This window comes from Panthera onca, chromosome A2 (genome assembly GCF_046562875.1).
Source record: "Panthera onca isolate mPanOnc1 chromosome A2, mPanOnc1 haplotype 2, whole genome shotgun sequence".
In the NCBI taxonomy this organism is placed as follows: domain Eukaryota; kingdom Metazoa; phylum Chordata; class Mammalia; order Carnivora; family Felidae; genus Panthera; species Panthera onca.
The window spans coordinates 157007338-157021071 of record NC_138340.1 but is presented as its reverse complement, the minus strand read 5'-3'; the positions used below and the strand labels follow the sequence as shown (position 1 = coordinate 157021071).

The 13734-nt window shown below is 48.0% G+C and overlaps 1 long non-coding RNA gene across 1 annotated transcript in view; it reads right to left on the bottom strand.

Annotated features, from left to right (window-relative positions):
* The window catches only part of LOC144614541 (uncharacterized), a 110522-nt gene that overhangs the window by 89717 nt on the left and 7071 nt on the right, over positions 1-13734 (bottom strand). The window lies entirely within an intron of this gene.

The window sequence follows — 13734 nt, the reverse complement described above, 5'->3', positions numbered from 1 at the left end:
TCACCCGTGTGTTCCTGGCCTGAACCTCAGAGCGCCCCTTGTGAACGATCAGCTGGAGGGACTCACAGGTGACGGGCGCTCCCAGTGCTCTGAGCCCAGCCTGTGACGCCCTGACCCCCTGAGCACTGGTCAGCCACACCTGGATCACTGCATCCTTCTGCACAAGAAACGGGGACAGAAGCTCTGACTTGGGTCCAACCTGGCCCAGGTTGGGCATTCCAGTCAACAGTGTGCCACTCCGGGGGACGGCACCACATTATCTCCAATAGCCACGAAGGAGGTCCTAAGCTTCCATTCAGTATAGAAAGGTCAATTTTAGGCAGCCGTCGAGGCAGTGCTGAACCAGACTGGGCTCCCTCCTGTTCCGGACCAAGACTGGATTAAGCATTTGGACACCCCAGACACAGAACAAGATGGGGCGGGAGGGTTGGGGGGAACTCTCCCTACGATAAGGTAGAGGGCCTGAGGCACTGTGAAGAAGCGGGGCCGCCTGAGGCGGGTGGTGATGGTCAGCAAAAACAGCCGCCCTCCAGAGCTCACAGGCCACTGTCAATAATAAGTACGACAAAAAAATGTTTAACTCACCCTTCGATAAGGCAGCCAGGGCAGTAGAAGAGCACGTTTACACAGCCCAGTTTAGGAGGTGTTCTTAACAGGAAAAAAAATAAAACACATTTGGGGGCGCCTGGGTGGCTCAGTCGGTTAAGCGTCCGACTTGAGCTCAGGTCACGATCTCGCGGTCCGTGAGTTCGAGCCCCGCATCGGGCTCTGGGCTGATGGCTCAGAGCCTGGAGCCTGCTTCCGATTCTGTGTCTCCCTCTCTCTCTGCCCCTCCCCCGTTCATGCTCTGTCTCTCTCTGTCTCAAAAATAAATAAACGTTAAAAAAAAAAATAAAAAAAAAATGAAAAAACACATTTGTATGGAGTAGTAACAGCTATTTCTCCAGGTCGCAAAGGCCTGGGGACAAATGACGCATCTCAATGGCACTGGGCTCTGCGTGCCCTGCCAGCCAGTCTGGTCTGTGGATCTCCACACCCGGCCCCCCACGGGCCTCCCCGCCCCCACACAGCTGTGCAGGGTTCAGCTCCCTGCTGTTGCTGTCCATCCCGGCCACTGCTGCGCCCGCCCACGTCCCCACATCACCACCTGTGCCCTGTGGCTCCCAGACTTAGAGGAGGGTCCTATCTCCAAGGAACAGGCTTTTTCCCTCAACTTTAGAACGTCAAGCTTTTAAGTGATGGCCCGGAACCTTCTTTCCTTCTGGAGACATGCTTTAGACGGGCAGCTCGGGGCCAGGACACCTGGAGAAGCTTCCCTGATGACAAGACCAGTGTGCCATGACAGCTGCCCTTCCCTCTCTCCCAGGTGTCCAGCTAGTAGCATTCTTTACTGCTCCTTGATTTTTTACACAATGCAAACCGCAGAGTCCCCAGAACCTAACCACCACTGACAAACTCTTCACACAAATAATTTCTGGCGTCTACACAGATACACAGGCTTTAAACAGAGAGCATGAGCTGTGGTGTCAGACCACCCGCGTCGGAAGATCACCTTCACCGTGACTAACCGTATAACCTGAGCGGGTCACTAGGCCTCCTGCAGTGCAGCCTCCTCATCTGCACATGAACGTCTCCCACAGGCTTCTTACAAAGACTATATGGAAATACACGGAAAGTGCTTAGCACAGTTCCGGGTCATATAAGAACTCCAAGAGCCATCGGTGTTCTGCCCGTGGGCCACCTGGAGAGGTGTGCAGAAAACGGCACCTCTCCCACAACTCTCCCACGCAGCAATGTCGAAGAGCTGCATTCTGACTTCTATATGGTCTCATTTCTTTAGTATTGCCTTCGCATCTCAGAATTCTTCCATGAAGAGTGGGACTTCTGACATTATGCTGGATGGACCGTGACTTTGTTTCTGGGACCTAATAAATAGAGTTCATAGAACTGAAGATACAGGAGGGGTGGTGAGGAGATCATGGTAAGGTCCTGCCCCACCTGCTCAAAGCCAAGAGACCTCCAAAGACTTGCCTAGAGTCGACTGGCTAGGAAAGGATGGGGGATCAAAGGCAGAAGGGAGTCAGGATTACCCAATTAAATGAGGACATTCTGTCACTTCCATGGTGTGTGAACCTCCAAGGTTCTTGGTGTCAAACTCTCGACTCCCTAAGGGTCAAGAGAGTTTCTGGACAATAATTATGCTTGTTCACTGCTGTTCCTACAGGCCAGTTACAATTCGATGCTTCCTCACAACTTACCGACGAAGGTAACAAAAACCACAGTAATGACGAGGTTAATGCCATTTTTCTGTCAATCTGTTGGTTTTCTCTTTGGTTCTGAGAATTGCAAAACACCAGCAAGAGCTGTATTTCAAGCTGGAAAAGTGATAAAGGAAGAGGGTACCACAACAGATGCTCACCGGGAAATAAAAGACAGGGGAAGAACTGAGTAAACGGGGCACCTCTTCCAGACAAATACCACCTTTAGGCAGGTGGCCAGACCCACAGGGAGGACTTTGAAGATTCTGGCACTCGGGGAGAGAGCTGGATAGCAAAGGAGCGGCAGACAGTGACCTTTATTTTCAACCCAGCTAGACTGTGGGGAGATAGAAAGCAAAACCTACGTCACAGAGCAGGAGCACAGAGCAAAACATGGGGCTCAGAAGAGCAGACAGCAGGAAGAGAACACATTAAATAGAGAAAAAGAAAAATAATCAGCATAGCTGAAATTTTCATCCATTTCATTCTCTTACCGAGCATCAGAGCCAACAAAAAGATTGACCTGATCACAGGAACTGTCCATAGCATCCTATGCTTCCAAGAAAACCAAGAATCTGAATCCAAAAGCACCACATAAGGACTTAATTTCTGTGGGGAGCCGAGAGAAGGAGACCACACCCCAAGTCCTCCCTCACTGCTAACCTTCATAAATGTCCCCTTCAAGCGTCTGGGCCATTTTTCATCCATGTTCTACTCCGGAAGGCACCTGCCATGTCTTGACTTCCTGTCTTGTCCTCTCCACACTAGCCTCTGCCTGGCCTCCCTGGTTTCCTACCTCTTACCTACCACCACCAACTCTTTTTCCCAGTCTTCTCAGCCATACACCCCACTCCACCAAACAAAATCCTAACTAATCATTCTGATTCAAACAATAACTCTGCACCCAACTCTGATGTGTGGGCTTTTCCCCCACACCACCAGGCAAGTCTACCAGAAGATAGTGTCAGATCCCCCAGGTTGTGGACTCAGTCCCACAAGATTGCCCCCCACTCCAGATACCAAAGCAAGGCCAAGTTGTCACCTGTACTCCTGACAGATGGGCTGTAAATCAGAGGTTCTCCTGCCTCCTTGCCAGGGGGCGCCTCATAGAACTCAGGAAAACAGTGTGCTTACTAGATTAGCAGTTTATCATAAAAGGGTATGACTCAAGAAGAGCCAGACGGGAGAGTTGCAGAGGTCAAGGTGTGTGGGAAGGGGCTCGCATGCTGTCTCTGGACACACTTCCCAGCATCTCCACGCATTCACCAACCTGGAAGCTCACAAAGCCCTTTACTTTGGGTTTTATAGTCATGATTGATTAGATCAATCGATTCGACCACCAGGCCCTCTCTCCTCCCAGGAAGTCAGCGTGGGACTAGAAGTCAGATCTCTGGATTGGCTCCCCTGGCAACCAGCCCTTGCAGGTGAACTAGGAGCTTTCCAAATGTCACTCGCTAACATGACAAGAGACAGGGATGCCTGGGTGGCTCAGTCAGTTGGGCGTCAGACTTCAGCTCAGGTCATGATCTCGTGATCTGTGGGTTTGAGCCCCATGTTGGGCTCTGTGCTGACAGATCAGAGCCTGGAGCCTATTTTGGATTCTGTGTCTCTCTCCCCCTCCCCTGCTCGTGCTCTGTCTCTCAGAAATGAATAAACATTAAAAAAAATTGGGGGGGGGGGGCACCTGGGTGGCTCAGTCAGCTAAGTGTCTGACTTCGGCTCAGGTTATGATCTCACAGTTTGTCAGTTCGAGCCCCATGTCAGGCTCTGTGCTGTCAGCTCGGAGCCTGGAGCCTGGAGCCTGCTTCGGATTCTGTCTCCTTCTCTCTCTGCCCCTCCCCAACTTGTGCCCAGTCTCTGTCTCTCAAAAATAAAGGTAATAAAAAAATTTTTTTTAATTTTTTTAAATAAAAAAAATGACAAAAGATACCTTTATCACCCCTAGCACAGGAAATTCCAAAGTTTTTAGGAGTTGTGTGCCAGACCAAATATATGTTTCTTATCATATACAGCAATATCATACTGATTGATCATTTTCTCTAAAGCATTTTCCAGAGGGCGGACATTCTTTCCAGCACACCTACTCCCACAGAGATACAGTTTTCTAAAATCAAAAATGTGACTCTTGCCACTTTGAGTCTGTATGAAATGGTGAACTTCCCTCACCTCCCCGACTAACTGGCCAACACACTCTGTTATTCTGTGAGTAAAATGTCACTCATATAGCCTTTCCACTCACTGCCCAAGTTTGAGCCCTTATTGTTTCTTACCTGCAGAGGCCACTTTTAGGCAACAGGCTTGAGCAATGGAAACTGGATCAAGACAAAAGGGTCCATAGGGACCACCGAGCTGAATGCAAACAGGCTCATTAAGCAACCCACCTCGAAATACCCATAGGCCCTAACTGACCAATTACAACCAGGTACAGTTCCGAAGATTACCAAAAATGGGGGAAATTCAATACATTCTTTTACCCCATCACTCCACCCTATTACCTGTGGCCCCTCACCACTGCCTCACAGTCTCTCCTTTGCTATCCAGCCCTCAGCTCCCTTGAGATGTATTCAATAACCTTCTCTTTTGTTCTGTGTTGGGTGAATTCTTTCACTGCCCACACCACTGGCTTCCACTCGATCAGTTGTCCCACATTTGGGGGTCCCCATTCGATTGAGAGATATACCACATTATCTGGACCATTACTTCTGATTCCTCCTTCTGCACCTGTAGTCTTTCCTCCATTGTCGACCAGAGCTCAAACCCTGATCTCTGATCACGCAGCTCCCATGCTCAAAATTTACTTTTGCTGCCTCTGGGTTACGCAGAGAATAAAAGTTCAAACTCTAAGCTGATCACCAAGGCCAATTCCAATCTGCCTTAATTGAGCTTATCTCCCATTTCTCCCTCCTCACCCCAGAGGAGCCCATCACACCACACAGCCTCCCATTTCCTAGCCTGCCATCTTCCCACCCTGTACAGTCAAATGGCGGCCACCAGCCTGGCGTGAAACAACCTTTGCTGCTCTGTGACTTTTGCCAGCCCCTGCACTCTGCTTCAAGCCCTCCCATCTCTCTATGGGCCAACACCGACCCTCCTAACTTGTCCCTGCCCTGCCCCCGCCCACACTAGCCGGAGTGGCCCCTTGAAAAGCTTAGTCCGAGTGTGAATCTTCATTGACTGACCCCCTTCTCAGGGTCTCCATCTCACTCAAAGGAAAAGTCAAAAAGTCTTTAAAATGGTATGAAATGCCCTACATTTGCTGATCCCTTCTAGTCCCTAACCCCACTCTCCCCGCTGCCTGCTCTCATCTGAAACACTGGTCTCCTTGACCTTCACTGAACCTCTCAGCTCGTGCCCACCCAGGGCCTTGGAGCCACAATGGGTTCTTCTTCCCTCTGATCTGAATCTGTATGGCACATTCTCTCCTCTCCTTCAATTCCCTGCGCCAAGTTCACCTCATCGATACACAGAGACCTCCTCATATCCCCTTCCCTGTTTAGTTCTCCCAATAGCTCTATCTGAAAAACCTATTGATTTGTGTACTGTCTGGTTCTTCCCCCTAAAATGTAAACTCATTGAGCGCAGGTGGTTTTTTGTTTTCCTTGTTTACAGGTATTTCCCAGCACCTGGAACAGTGCCTACCTCATAGTAAAGGCAGAATAAATTTTTGTTGGATGAATGAATGAACTACGCTATTGAAGTCATTCTACTAGGCCCAACACAGAGACCACTTTTTCCTGTGGCAGGAGGACATTGTTCCTGTCAAAATCAGCCTCCTGTATTTGTGTGGCTGTCTGCTTCTGCCTCCACCTGAGGTTTTATGGGAGCTGCCTTCCACTTGGGCGCACCCTCTCCCCGACACACGGAGGTGCTCCCAGAAGGCAAATGAACCGCTTGCATGAGAGGAAGTCTAAGTCTCAGAGAGGTAAGAAAAATGCCCACAGTCTTGTATCTAGGAGGCAGAAACCTAGAGTTCTACTGCAAGTCAATATGAATTTAAAGGCTCCTAAAACTCCTTTCCGTTAACCTTCAGTGCCTCCCCAAAATAAAGAGGAACTTCTCACTGCCCAACCAGAAGAATTACTCGGGTATATAATTAACCGGGATCAAACTGAGGCTTTAGCAATGGAGAAACCAACAGACACCGCCTCATATTATCTTCAATTAAATCTGGGCATCTTTGGGCATTTGGACCTTTTTTTTTTTTTTTTTTTAAGGCTGTTGAGCATTTTTTGGTAAAAATAAATTCTGGCTTTAAAAAAAACAACTCTCTAAGTAAATGAAACATCCAGTAGTATAAGTACAGGTTTTGTTTTTGGTCTAATAAACGGTTCCTCCTGAGAATTATTGTTTAACAAAAAGGAAGAAGACAGGGAGGGAGGAGAAGGAAGGAGACTAGAAGGAAAAAAAGGAAGAAAAATGAAAAGAAACAGTTGCCACTCTGATGGCACAAGCAGCTCCAGAGTAAGATGGCTGAATGGAGTGGAGACACATCTCTCTCCAGCTTGCACCTGACAGACACCTTGCAAACAATGATGGTCCCTCTCCTCCCAGCCGGCACCTCCTAGGCAACTTGGGTTTCTGCTTTCTCCACACCCGCACCCCCAACCACCACCACCCTGTGTCCAGAACCAAAGCCTGAAAGTAGGACACGCCCTCATCACACCATCACTAGCCCCTCCCTCCCTTCCTTCCCACCAGGACCTTCCCTCCCCTCAGGTCAGAGGCTGTCGCTGCGGGGACGCCGCTGCGGGCTGTCCATTTTCACAGTCATGAAAATCACTGTCACTTTCATGTCGTGCTGATTATTATTCCTGTGATATTCTAAGATTTCATATGGGATAAATATACCTGTTGATGGCATACTTGAAGATACAGATGCAGTTACCTGCTTCTCCTCACCAGGTGGCGCTCATATTTTATGACCCATGGCCTGAATACCTTCCAAACTGGGGGATCTATTGGGAGAAGGGTACGTTCATTTTTTAACACAAGTGGTGGTATCTGTATGTTCAAACATGCACGTTTCTGTGTGTATGCATTCATAACAGTAACTTTCTAACTGGAACTTAGAAAAAAGTATGGATTGCCCTGTTAGAATCCCTTTTATTAAAAAGTTCTTCGGGGCGCCTGGGTGGCTCAGTCGGTTGAGCAACCGACTTCGGCTCAGGTCACGATCTCACGGTTCGTGAGTTCGAGCCCTGCATCAGGCTCTGGGCTGATGGCTCAGAGCCTGGAGCCTGCTTCCGATTCTGTGTCTCCCTCTCTCTCTGCCCCTCCCCTGTTCATGCTCTGTCTCTCTCTGTCCCAAAAATAAATAAATGTTAAAAAAAAATTAAAAAAAAAAAAGTTCTTCAAAGCAAAATTTAAAAGGAATCAAATTTTTGCCCAATTAATAGGATCCACACTTATCAAATAATTCTTTTATAGGACAACAATGTAACATTATCTCTGGGCCACAGGACCAGTAGCTTAAAACTGAAAGTGTGGATTTTGCCAGTCTACAGCCCAACCCTCTCTAGGGGTTAGTTTCCCAGAACTCCCAGCCTAGACCAGCAATAAAATTGTAAATTTTTCAAATAAACTGTTAGCCTAATCCAGAAGACAAAGCTGACAGTTTGTTTCAGCCCTCTCCTCTCTCATACTAGCTAAACTAAAATGGACTTTGAAACATAGTCTTCCACTCCCTCTCCTCTTCCTGTGGTCTAGGCAATAAACATTTTGACAAGGACCAAGCTCTCACTCTTCTCCCGGGTGGGGGGGGGGGGGGGCGGTTCTGGTATTTAACACTTGTCTCAACTTGTTCTTACTAAATTTCTGACCTGTCCCCGTTCACTGAGACACATTTGTTCTCTCCCTCTCCCTCCCTCCCTTCTACTTGCCCAAGCATTAATGGAGCGTATTAATTTCTCAGGTTAGCAATGCTATCTTCTCAGGCGGTCAAGCAAACAAGTTCAGGTGGAAGCATGGGGTTTGTCGTGAGATGCACACAAATATTAGTACAAGGAATTCTGAGTCACACCCTCTTCACACGACTGACCTGTCCAAGGTTTCCTGTCGCCACTCCAGAAATCAATGAAATAATAGGATAATTGTAAACTGGTTTTATTTTTCCTCTGGAGAGAGAACGGTTAAGAATGGGGGGGGTTGAGGGGGGGTGGTGAGGAAGGTGTTGAGGTAAGCTCTACCTAAATATGCATTTGGATGGAACGAATGCATAACCCCAACGGAATTCCCACCTCACCCCTCCCCCGCTGCCTCTCCCATCGACACCAGAAGTCACCCCATCTCCTTTGTGGCTGCTACCACCCAGCCTTGAATTCATCCTTGAATTTCCTCTTCGTGGCCCATGCTAGCATGCAGCACAGGCTCATGGATTTTTCACTACCTGCTTGCCTCTAAAACAAACAAAATGCTTGGCAGGATTTTCACATTGCAAAGGGAAATAGAATTTTAGGAAAAACAAGTACAAGCAGAATTGCAGTATGTCCCAAAAGTGTGTCATATTTAGTCCCATAATGCCTCATAATCTAAATGGATCAAGAGTGACTTCTCTTAGCTCTTGCTTTATTCTTCTCTTGCCTCTTTTTGAGATCTGAGCTTCAACCAAACAACCAACCCTTTTAATTCAGGGACTGATACTACTTAGGTCTGCCCCTTCCTTCAGCAGACTTATTCCCTGATTCTCCAAATCCATCTTGCAAACAGCCCTGTACACAGGACACAAAAAGGAAAAAGATGTACCCTTACATTACACGACAGAGCCAGGAGCATATGCTCGCATCCTTTATCGTATTTGTACCCGCCTCATGCACCATGATGTAGGTGCTGAGGACCAGCATCATTACCACTATTTCCCCAATTTTGTAGATGAGACAGCTGAGGTTCAAGACAGTCAGATGATATGCCCACGGTCATCACAGGATGAATCACATGATTCAGTGACAAAAGTAGGATTTTTTTTTAATAGTTTTTTTATTTATTTTGAGGGAAAGAGAGAGGAAAAAAACACATGGGGGAGGGGCAGAGAGGAAGAGAGACAATGCCAAGCAGGATCCTTGCCATAAGCACAGAGCCCGTTGCAGGACTCAAACTCACAAAACGTGGGATCATGACTTGGGCTGAAATCAAGAGTCGGACACTTAACCGACTGAGCCACCCTGGAGCCCTAGTAGTAGGACTTTCCAATAGATATTTTTGGAAATATGGCATCTCGGGGAAAACTTCCACCTGCTTCTGTCACAAAACAGTCCTACTTCTGATATGAAGAGTTATGGCTACTTAAATAAATCAGGTGCTTTCCTTTTGTCAAACTGAGATGGAAGGCGGGAGGGCCATACAAAGGAGTAAGGAAGGGGGACAATCCGGCAGTGTGGCATTGCTCACAGGCTGCCCCTGAATAGATTTAATCAATAAAGGAACCATGGGGCTAGCAAGAACTCCCCTTCAAAAACAGAAGTACCTTCTGGGAAGATCAAACATCTCTCAGATACCCAGAGACACCCAGACCTAGATAAACCATGGGAGTGGCCTGGTGTGGCAATTTAAGTGTAGAATGTTTAACCACAAAGTCAAGAAGTCTTTAAAAATAAGGTGTTTTGTTTTTTGGTTTTTTTTTTAATGTTTATCTCTGAGAGAGACAGACAGAGCATGGAGGGGGGAAGGGCAGAGAGAGAGAGAGAGACATAGAATCCCAAGCAGACTTCGAGCTGTCAACACAGAGTCCAAACCAATGCAGGGCTTGAACCTATGAACTATGAGACCATGACCTGAGCTGAAGTCAGACGCTTAACCCACTGAGCCACGCAGGTGCCCCAATAGGCTGTTCTTTATACAGGGGAATATCGAAATAGCACACAGTAACAGCACACTCTTACGCACACACATAAGAGTAAATGAAAGAACTCAGACACCAAAGAATGCATATTACATGATTCCATTTTAGAAAGTTTGAAAACAGGCTTTTTTAATCCATGCTGTTTCAAGCCAGGGGAGACAGAGGGAAGGAGGTAGGAAAACAAAATTTAAGCGCTGCCTACTTCTTTTGCTTCTGGAATCTCAACTGGAGGCCAAAGGCCCCAGAGTCCAACAGACCTGGGTTCAAATCCTGATTCTGCAACTGAGTGACTCTGAACAAGTAACTTAATTCCCTGTGCCTCAGGTTTTTCCATCTATAAAATAGAACTAATAATACCTTCTTCAAAGGGTTGGTGTGAGAAGTAAATGAAATAATGTATGTGAAGTGCCCTGGCAGCATGCGTAGGTGCGGTAATAAATGGTAACTATGATTATCCCCACCCCTGCTGCCTGATGGTAAACCAGGATCAGAGAGCAGATAGGTAAGAGCACAGAGGAGAAGGGAAGGCAAGGACCAAATTAGCCTTGTGATCAAAGATGTGCGGAATTCACCCGGATGCATTGAGAGAGCTGTTCCTTCGCTTCCCACTGCCCACACAGTCTCCTGGATCGTGCTGCCTGCAAGTGCAGGCCAGCCCGCAGCAGCCAAAACAAAGCTGTTTGGTCCCATCCACACAGACCCTTGCTCAGGACCTGATATTCATCTGATAAACCAACATGCACTGATGCTTTCATAGTGTTGCTGGCAGCTTACTGGGTTACCCTGCCGGTTAGGCTGTGTTTTAACCAGAGTCTTATGGACATACAAGGCCTCAACCTAGGCTGGGTGAAATTTCACCTTATCCCAGATCAGCAAAGAGCCAGGTGGAGCTGGAGAGGAGGAGCAGGGACAGGCGGGGGATGGGACAATATGAACAAGGGAGTGTTAAGGTCCGGGCTGCAGGAGGAAGCCAGAAGCCAGGAAGTCTGAGGCTGCAGGGATGAGCAGGCTTTCCTTTCCATCCTTCTTGACTACAGAATGAGAACTACAGGGTCAGAAAACTTGGGTTCTCTCCATCTAAGAGGGAAGACGGGTGTCCCTCTGGGAAGCCTCGTCAGGTAAGGGGCCCGGAGTTCCTGGGGAAGCAGAGCAGAGGGAGACTGTTTGGGTTTGATTTTTGGATTGTTAAATGATGCCCCAGGGCATCCACACAGGGAACAGTGGTCGACAAACCAGAAGGAGCAAACTGCTGATGCCCACAACCTGCACAGACCTCAGGGCATGGTACTGAAAGGAAAAGCCAGACTCGGAAGACTACAGGAAATTCTGGCCCCTGCAGGCAGGGGAGGAATCTTGTCTATATTGACAGGAAGCCTGGAGCCCAGGTGGGATTGACAGCAAAGGGCATGAGGGACCGTTTCTGGGTGATGAAAGTGTTCTGGATCTTGAGTGAGGTGGTGGTTACGAGGGCGGATGCCTTTGTCAGAACCCACTGAACTGTGCTCTTGGAATGGGTGAAATTCATTTTATGCAAATTATCCCTCAATAAAGCTGCTTTTAAAAGGAAAAAAAATGTGATGCCTCAGTCACAGAGACTGTTCTACTCCAGGAGCTCCCTGCAGGAGAAACTCAGTAGGCCGCACCCCCAACACTGTCCCAGCACATCAGTGTCTGTATGGTAACTTACTGCTAGCAAGAGCTTTCTCCTCTTCTGATCCTCACACCCGCCCCCCCCCCCCCTTAGTTTTACAGCTAAGGAAACAGAGACACAGAATAGCTAAATGAGCTGGCCTATGTCTTCTCACTCCGAATCCTGCCATTTTTCCTGGAACCGGCCTCAGAGATCACTCGAATGTAAGGAAACTAAGATCCAGAGAGTGTAAACAGCCTGACCAAAGCAGCAGTGCTAGTTAAGGGCAGAGGCTGAAATCGAAGGCCTGCCTCAGCCCACACAAACAGAATGAGGAACTGTCAAGCTGGGAGCATCCTGAATGGGGGTAGAAGGTGGGCTTTCATTCCCCTTCTGTGTCACTTCCAGAACCTGGACAGAGAAGCAACCTTAAAACAAAAGCAAGGCTCCTTTCCAGCCCTCTTCACGCCACCTCTCCCCGCAAGGAGCAGCCCCCACCCCACCCCCTTCAGTCCCAAGGGTCTTGTAACTTTAACAAACCACAGCAACGAACACATGCATTACCTCACCACAGTCTGGCTTATTTCCTAGCAGCAATTGTCCAAAGCTTGCTCCATTTCCCCCCTTCTGTTGGCTGTGCACCCTTTGCCCATTCCTCCCTGCTGAAATCACAAAGCTCTGACCCCAGTGGGCCTGCAGGAGCCTCCGCCTCCTTCCCAAAGTACTTACCATTAGAAAGAGGCCCCTGGTGCTGAACAGTGTGTATCCACTGGCCCCTCTGTATACATTCTAAAAACATGCATGTGTGTGTGCTTAGGGGGAAAATCCTGGGAGAATCTCAAGACACAACTGGTGGCCATTAACACTGGGGAGAGGAGTTAGAGGGTGGAAGAAGGGAGGACTCTCCTTTCCATTTTGTTTCTTTTCTGTTCAACGTGAATTTTCCAACCAAGATCCATGGATTACATTTATTTATTCATGCCAACGAGGACAGTCTGGGCCAGAAAATTACAAGCCATTTTCTTCTCATTCTTAATCTGTACAACAAATAGAAACCCCGAGAAGTATTAATTTTTCATTAATAAAGTAAGCACCTGTAATGTACCACAGTCACTGAAAATGCAACAACTGAAATGATACAAAGACTACGAATCATTCACCCAAATGAGATGGACCCAGGGAAGGGTAAAGGAAGGAGAGGCCCCAGGAGCGGAGCCCCCACCATCCTAAATAGATGTATTGCTCCCATTTGAGCCACTGTTGCCCCCATTTTGTACCTCAGCTGGGGTCTACTCCTATCTGTCATTTGAGTCAAATGTGTTGGCTTTATGCCCTCTTCCGACCAACAGCTTGTTTAGGGCAAGGACTGTCTTACTCTTCTTTGAGTCTCTCAGAGCTTGATGCATGCAAAGTAGAAAGTGAATAAACATTTATTAAATATAACGTAAGGAGGTCTCCAAGAGGGTGGGAGGGACGTGGGCTGTCTCCAACTAGACAGGACTCAAGCAGGCTGGACCTGCTCCCACTTAACACTTGTGCTCAGAACCCCTCACAGATTCCTCTCTTTTGCTCTGTAAAGCTCATGGTAACATGTTTACTAAGACCTTCCCTGCTCTGGACACACCTGACTCTCTGCCCCACTCCCAAGACAAATCCTGTGCCCCAGCAGTCAAACTGGTCCATTCACCACTCCCAGAGCGCACCTTGGGGCTCCCTGCCTCAGGCCCTTGCTCATGCCTTTCCCAATCTCTGCCACTGAAAACCCAGCTCACACGGCCTACTCCCTAAAGACTCACCTACTGTTGCCCTGAAGGCTGGGCTTCCTTCCTCTTCCGAGTCTCCAGGTGTTTCTCTCAGAGTTGTAGCCCACCTTGCATTATGGTCGTCTAAGCCTCCCCTACTGCAGCATAAAACCCTGCCTTCCCCCGTGGCTATTACATTGCTAGGAACTGCTTTCTTTAGAAAGAGAGAGGGAGAAACACAAAGGTGTAGTTCAAGTCAGAGGTAGAATT